This window comes from Myotis daubentonii, chromosome 12, assembly GCF_963259705.1.
Source record: "Myotis daubentonii chromosome 12, mMyoDau2.1, whole genome shotgun sequence".
In the NCBI taxonomy this organism is placed as follows: domain Eukaryota; kingdom Metazoa; phylum Chordata; class Mammalia; order Chiroptera; family Vespertilionidae; genus Myotis; species Myotis daubentonii.
Genome location: NC_081851.1, coordinates 8113228 through 8121329, shown reverse-complemented (window position 1 = coordinate 8121329; position 8102 = coordinate 8113228). Strand labels below are relative to the sequence as shown.

The following is an 8102-nucleotide window of genomic DNA, read 5'->3' as shown; positions in this document are numbered from 1 at the left end:
GAGTGGTATATCACCTCCAATTGTATGGCTGACCCTTGGACAAGGTGACAGAGTAGATGCCATTTAAGCTCAGGCTTGAATGCCAAAAATAAAGATGCCATGGGAATATCTGGACCAAGGTTTCCCCAAGAAAAGCAAAGAGTTGGCACAAAGGCCCAAAGACTTAAAAAATAAAAATATTGGCATGTGTAAGGGCAGCAAGGAGACCATGCAGAGTTCAGGTTGTCCTTGGGGAGAAATGTTGTGGAAGATGAAAAAAGAAAGAGAGAGAGAGAGAGAGAGAGAGAGAGAGAGAGAGAGAGAGAGAAAGGAAGGAAGGAAGGAAGGAAGGAAGGAAGGAAGGAAGGAAGGAAGGAAGGAAGGGAGGAAGGAAGAGAGAGAGAGAGAGAGAGAGAGAGAAAGAAAAGAAAAGAAAGAAAGAAAGAAAGAAAGAAAGAAAGAAAGAAAGAAAGAAAGAAAGAAAGAAAGAAAGAAAGAAAGAAAGAAAGAAAGAAAGAATCAGAGTCTAGGTCAGTGAACTTGCAAGCTCTACAACAGAGTTGGGCGTAATTTCCGCAGGTGACGGTGAGCTTTAGGACGTACTAGATAAGACAATGAGTCATATATTTAAACACCACTTTGTCTTCACTGGGGAAAATGAGTGATAGAGGAGAAAAAACACAAAGGGGTCACTGACGGTTTGGATGGAGTACATTATTCTTGCCTATTGCTGAAGCAAAGAATAATGGTGTTTTTCTGGGGGGGGGGGGGTGATAGAAACGGGGTTGATAAGACATAGGTAAATGTGGGATATATCCTGCAGATACTTTCAAAAGGACTTGCCAATGAGTAGAATGTAGAGAAGAGGTGGTGAGAGGGGAGGATCGTGCATGGTTTGGGGGCCTTTGGCTGGATAACTTGCTTGTGAGGTGGTGCAGTTAGTTGCTGGGGGGTGGAGGGGGGCTCTGAGAGGAACATGTTGGAGAGTGAGGAAACGGGAGCTCTCCTTGCTATATATAAAGTGTGAGATGCAAATTAGACATCAGGGTAGATATTTCAAGTAGGTAGTAAATATGTGCTCTGGAGAGTTAAGAAAGAACTGAGGTGTGGAATTTTAAATTTGGAAGTTTTTGGTTTTAGAAGGAATTTACAATATGGCACTGCCTGAAATTACCTAGAACACCAAGTGTCACTGCTCAACAAACTAGGACCCATCAAGAAGGAAGATGAGCAATTAAAGGGTCCGAGGCACACTGGCCTGGGCCAGAGGAGCAGACCCAGAGGTGCCACGTCCGGTGTGGCAGCAAGGATCACTGTTGCCATGTCCAGGGCAGTCGGGGTGGAGTACAGAGAACATAGACGTGAATGAAATGGATTAAAGGCAGAGTATGAAGTAGAACAATGGAGATAAGATACGGACAACTTTTGAGTGTGTGCATATATTTTTCTTTATTTTGTTTTTGTATTTAACTTGGAAAAGTGTCAGAAGAATGAGGTTGTGGCTGGGAGGGAAGTTTGGATTCAAGAAAGAGACTTTGTTTTCTCTTTTAAAGAGTAGACATTGTCATAGGTGTGTTTATGTACTGATAAGAAATATTAATAATGCATCAAATTGGATAGTGCCTTTCCTTCAAAGAAAGAAAATAAATCTGCAAGAAGCCTAGAGGACAAAGGCGCTGCGGTGGGTGCCAAGAGTGACTCAGACACGTCTTCCTGACAGAATCAATCTCCCAGCTGTGGCCACCTGGCCCTTCCAGGGTGCGGTTGGAGAGGACGGGAATACTCAGGAGCCTGAAGGTTGTTGAGTAAGAAGTAAAGACTTTAAGACCAAGCTCTTAGGAACTTAGAGCTGGTTTCATTCATTCATTCATTCATTCAATAAATATTGAGCATCCAATATGTGCCATTTACTCTGTAAAATACTAAGTAAAACAGACTTGATTTCTATCCTTTTTAATACAATTCATGATATTTATGAAGTGTGGATTATGTTTTATGATATAAGTACACATACCTATGTACCCTTGCACACATACATTAAAACTATATAAAAACCTTTTATTTCATTCCCTCCTAAGAATATGTTTTTTATTGATTTTCTTTCTTCCTTTCTTTTTCTTCTTCTTCTTTTTTTTTCTTTTTAGAGAGAGAGAGGGAGGGAAACATGGATGTGAGAGAAACATCGATTGGTTGCCTCCCAAATGTGCCCCAACCAGGGATCGAACATGTAAACTTTTATGGTGTGTGAGATGATGCTCCAAACAACTGAGCCACCTGGCCAGGGCTATATGGAATTTTTCAATAAAAATTCTGTAATAGTCTATGTGTCCTAAACTTTGGGGGGGAAACACATTTGCTCTAAATGCTTAGACCTAGGACTAATAATCATAGGCACTCATTACTCCAGGAATTGTTAGGGTTTCCTCTGAAGACTGGCAAATTCTTGGAAAGAGGAAAGCAAATATGAATTATACTACTTGTACTAAATCCTTGGGGTTTATTGGAAAATTTATTTCAGGGTTGCATGTTAGAGAAAGAAAAACTTTGTTTCCTATGTTGAAGGTTTACCTGAAATACATTTGACTTATGATCACCATTTGTTCACTATTTTCCAATGAACTTGCTTTGAAAATAAGTGAAGAGCAGCTCTCCTTCCTTCCCTGAAGTGTTCAGGGAGGATGTACTCAGATGTTTCCACTGGGTCCCAGCTGAGACAGCTGACTCCCTCTGTCCCAGTGGTTGGCTTGCTGCCTTCTTGTATTGACCAAAGTGGACACAACAACTATGTGATGTGATCGCAAAGGCCTACCTAGTTAGTTCTAGCTGATGGGAGACCAGGAATTTGTAGCAGCTCCTCCTTATCCACAGGAGCTGCATTCCAAGGCCCCCAGCGATGTCTGAAACCAGTATCAAACCCTATATGTACTATACTTTTCCTATGCATACATACTTGATAAAGTTCAATTTATAAAGCATTTTTATAAATAGAAGATTCATTTTTACCTTAGATCTTTGCAAACTCAGCATACCATTTTTTTTCCTTATGAATTTGAGAACTTTCACCATTTTACTTAATGGAAGCACTTTATTGCTTCACTTTGTCATGTCCGAATTGCAAGCATCACTACTCTTGGGTTTTGGGCCATCTATACTAATAAAGGGGTAATATGCTAATTAGGGCAGACGTCCATCCAGATGTCCACCTAGACAAAGCCACAGCGGGCACCAGGCCTGGGACTCAGGCAGCCATGGGCTCAGGCAGCCTTAAGCCCAGGAGGCTCCGAGGCACAGGGCTCATTGCAGCCTTGAGCTCAGGCAGCTGCAAGGCCCAGGGCTCAGGCAGCCGAGAGCCCCAGAGGCTGTGAGGCTTGGGGCTCAGGCCTCACAGCTGCCATGGTCAGCAGTGGCAGCACACTAGGGTAATGGGCAGTGCCTTTCCCTGATCAGCCCAGTTGCCTCCTGCAGAGGAAGGCCAGACTATGGCATCAGTAGGACAGCCCCTGAGGGCCCCCAGACTGTGAGAGGGGCAGGCCGGGCTGAGTGACCCTCCCCCCACCAGTACATGAATTTTCCTGTACTGGGCCTCTAGTTTATAATAAAAGTGTAATGTGCTAATTAGACTGGACAGCTGAACGACCTCCGGATGTCATTCTGGACATCCTCCCGGATGAAGCTGCCACAGCAGAGGCTGAGGCAGAGGGGTTAGGGGCAATCAGGCTGGCAGGTAGAGGGGTTAGGGGCAATCAGGCAGGTAGGCAAGTGGTTAGGGGCAATCAGGCATGCAGGCAGAGGGGTTAGGGGCAATCAGGCAGTCAGGCAGAGCGGTTAGGGGTAATCAGGCAGGCAGGTGAGTGGTTGGGGTGATCAGGCAGGCAGAGTGGTTAGGGGTGATCAGGCAAGCAGGTGAATGGTTAGGGACAATCAGGCAGGCAGGCAGAGGGGTTAGGGACTATCAGGCAGGCAGAGTGGTTCGGGGTGATCAGGCAGGCAGGTGAGTGGTTGGGGTGATCAGGCAGGCAGGCAGAGTGGTTAGGGACAATCAGGCAGCAGATAGGCGAGTGGTTAGGAGCTAGTGGTCTCAGCATGTGAGAGGGATGTTGGACTTCCACTTTAAATTGGCAGTCAGACATCCCCCAAGGGGTCACAGGTAGTGAGAGGGTGCAGGCCGGGCTGAGGGACCCCCACCCTGTGCAGGAATTTCATGCACCAGGTCTCTAGTCTATACAATAAAAGTCAAAACTACTATTATGGTGGAATGACCAGAACAACCGGTCACTATGATGTGTACTGACCACCAGTGGACAGATGCTCAATGCAGGAGCTGCCCCTGGTGGTCAGTGCGCTCCAACAGGTGAGCACTGCTCAGCCAGAAGCCAGGATCATGGCTGGTGAGTACAGCAGAGGTGGCGGGAGCCTCTCCTCCCTCCACAGCAGCACTAAGGAACAGCAAACTGAGTGGTAAGGAGCAGTGAGCAGGCAGGCTGTAAGGAGAGAGGGGTCCTGGACTGTGAGAGGGATGTCTGCCTGCTGGCTTAGGCCCAATCCCCACGGGGAGTGGGCCTAAGCCAGCAGGCAGACATCCCCCGACAGATCCTGGACTGCAAGAGGGCATGAATTTTGTGCACCAGGCTTCTGGATATTACATAAAATAGGTTTTACTTGAACACCAGCACTGTGATACCTTAGCAGCTGATCTGATAAGTGACTAAGGACAGGCAGTATATACGGTATGTCATGGTGGACAAAGGGATGACTCACATCCTGGGTGGAACAGAGTGGGAAGCAGGAGATTATTCGCACTACTCAGAATGGTGCACAATTTAAAACTGATACATTATTTCTGGAATTTAATTTTTTCAGATCTCCATTGACTCGAAATAACTGAAACTGCAGAAAGCAGAGCCATGGTTCAGACAGACTACAGTAAATGGATGGTTGGGTATTGCTGCAAATAAAAATGGGGCCTGAGGGAGTGAAAAGGAAAATTCTACTGCATTGCTACATTATGTACATTAAAAATCATATACCCATACACAAAATATGAAGAATTTTAAACCAGGGATATATGTATATGTAAATTATTGGCAACATTTTAGTTCTTGCCTTGGGTGAGAGATTCATACATACTCATGAATCATGTATGTTTCTTATAGCATATGACATATAGAATAATTTAAATGAAAGGGGACTTTGGACCAAAGATGATGAGAAGTAATAAGTTAAAAATAAAATTAATCTAGTTCTGTGCACTAGAATTTCTAAAACTTCGATTTTAAAAGCTTAAGATGATCATGAGAATATTAAACAATATTTTAATGTCTTCCTAACTGCGATTGGGTCATTGGGTGTTATCTGAAATACAGTATACTCTTCACTCCATTTAGCATTATCTATATTGGATGTAAATATTTTAAATAACACTCTTGAACATTTATTTATTTACTTTTTTGTCAACCTCTTGTCATTTAATTCTTTTAAATGTCACAATGTGACTGAAAAAGAGTGTGTACTACGAGCTCTTCCTCTGACTGGCTAACAGACTAGATACTAGTACATCTTAAGTCAGTGGTTTCTTTACAAGAATAATTCAAATCATTCTGTGCTGATTGAAACTGCATAATCCAATGCCTACAGCTGCTTGACTAGCTTCACATCAACTGCTCTATATGGTGACATTTGGGCAGCTGCATGCATGGAACTGCCCTGTCCATGAGTCTCCTTGGAAAAACTCCCTTTTCTCTCTCAGTTGACATGGGTACCATATGGACTAATGCAGAACTATACTCAAATGGGATACAATAATGTTGTCATACTGGTTATTAAAATATAAAATTCAATTACTTTTATTCCAGGTGTAAATAGCCATTCTCCCAAGCCTCCAAAATACCTACCAATCTGACCCTCCCTCTCTAGACTTCCATATCTCCCCAAGATACAGCAACTAAAGAGTTAACACCTACAACTTTGTGGCTGGTGTTCAGTCTGAGTGGTCTGGTCAATGTACATTTTTTGGGATACATCCTTGGGCCTCTGATATCAAAACTGGGTGAGAGTCTGAGAACAGTTTACATTTTAAATATTACTTTAGCTCAAATTCATTTTTATTTGTTTAAGTAAAAATAAATAGACAGAAATTGTCATATTCTCTCCCCGAAGCCTACTTATAACCTTTGAACTTACAATATCTAAGGTTTCTTTGAGATTACAAAACAAGAAATCTCCTGTGATTTTATAATCCCAAAGTGGAACTCTTCAAATTCAAAATTATAGTATTTCATATATAAAATTCCATTTTACAGACATTTTTTTAGAAATATATCTGTTCTGCCCTGCCAGTGTTGCTCAGTGGTTGAGCATCAACCCATGAACCAGGAAATCACACTTAGATTCCCAATCAGGGCACATGTCCGGGTTGTGGGCTCAACCCCCAGTAGGAATATATACTATAAATATATAATATTTATATATATAATATATATAGTTATATATATATTATATATATATATATAGACACACATACTCTAAACATATTTTCTGCTATTTTTTCATATAAACAGAAATAAGGAAACTAAAACATGATATAGAAATCCAATCTTCATTGTTCTTATCAACTTGCTAAGAGAAGACTCAAGGTCATGTATTTAAGGGGGATTCTGAATATGTAAATGCTTTAGCAGTTGATCATATTTATACATTCAGACTTTCTATTGGGCTGGATGCTCTGTGGGCATGTTTCTACTTCTGTTGAATTAATTTAGCAATGTTACTGTTTGAAATAGCCCAGGGTAGTTTCTGCCGCTCGTGGTGCTGCTTCTGTGCTCCTTTGGTGTGGACCTGGTACCTCTTTTGTGAATCGGCAGCTGAGGAGACTCCGGCGCTCGCCATGGCCGACAAAAAGCCCAAGGAAGGAGTCAAGACTGAGAACAACGATCATATTAATTTGAAGGTGGCGGGGCAGGATGGTTCTGTGGTGCAGTTTAAGATTAAAAGGCATACACCACTGAGGAAACTAATGAAAGCCTATTGTGAACGACAGGTTTGTCAATGAGGCAGATCAGATTCCGATTTGACGGGCAGCCAATCAATGAAACAGACACACCTGCACAGTTGGAAACTGAGGATGAAGATACAATTGATGTGTTCCAGCAGCAGACGGAACACTAAAGAGGGAACATGCTACTTTACTCCAGAACTCTGTTCCTCCGGACCAAAAAGACATTCTCAATTAGAAAACTACAATTTGGTTTCAACACACCTGACGACTACAGTATAGTTTTCTCTATTCTTTCATTTTCCCCTTCCTCATTCCTTTATTGTACATAAAGTAACCGATGTATGCGCACAAGCATTTGCATTTTTTTAACTAAATGGCCAATGGTATGTTTTGATCTACATCAAATGGAGATGGGATGGGAAAAAAATACTGGTTCTGTGAAAACACCCCCTTTCTCCATTAGTGGCATGCTCACCCAGCTCTGATCTTTATATTCCAGTAAGTTATTTTGCTCTCACTGTTTAACAAAAAAAGAACAGCATAAAAATTCTTGCATACCTTGTTTGATTGGAGAATTTTAATGTTTTTCATTTATCATTTAAAACCAAAGACAATTTTATAACTTTTTTGTACGTAGCTGTTACATGTAGGGCAATCTGTCTTTAAGTAGGGATAAATTACTCTAAAAAAGTGAATTCTAGATAGTTTTCCCTTCAAGTCAAGTGTCCTGTTGTTTAAATAAACTTCTTGTTTAAAAAGAAAGAAAGAAAGAAAGAAAGAAAGAAAGAAAGAAAGAAAGAAAGAAAGAAAGAAAGAAAGAAAGAAGAAAGAAAGAAAGAAAGAAAGAAAGAAAGAAAGAAAGAAAGAAAGAAAGAAAGAAAGAAAGAAAGAAAGAAAGAAAGAAAGAAAGAAAGAAAGAAAGAAAGAAAGAAAGGACGAGCCCAGGATATAGAAAAAGGTCAATGATTTTCAAAAATGTCACCTTTCCTATGGCGAGAATGGCATTTTGTTTTCTTAAAAACAAAAATAAAGCATTTGTACTAAAATTTTCTCTGTGAAGACCCCTAGGAATCTAATCTATGTGTTACCCCACTGATAGAAACTAACTGATCTTCAGGTAGGTTCTCTG

The 8102-nt window shown here is 41.4% G+C and overlaps 1 pseudogene; it reads left to right on the top strand.

Moving 5' to 3' along the window:
- Positions 1-6775: 6775 nt before the first annotated feature.
- On the top strand, positions 6776-7749 carry LOC132213743 (small ubiquitin-related modifier 2-like; annotated as a pseudogene).
- The last annotated feature ends 353 nt before the right edge of the window (positions 7750-8102 follow it).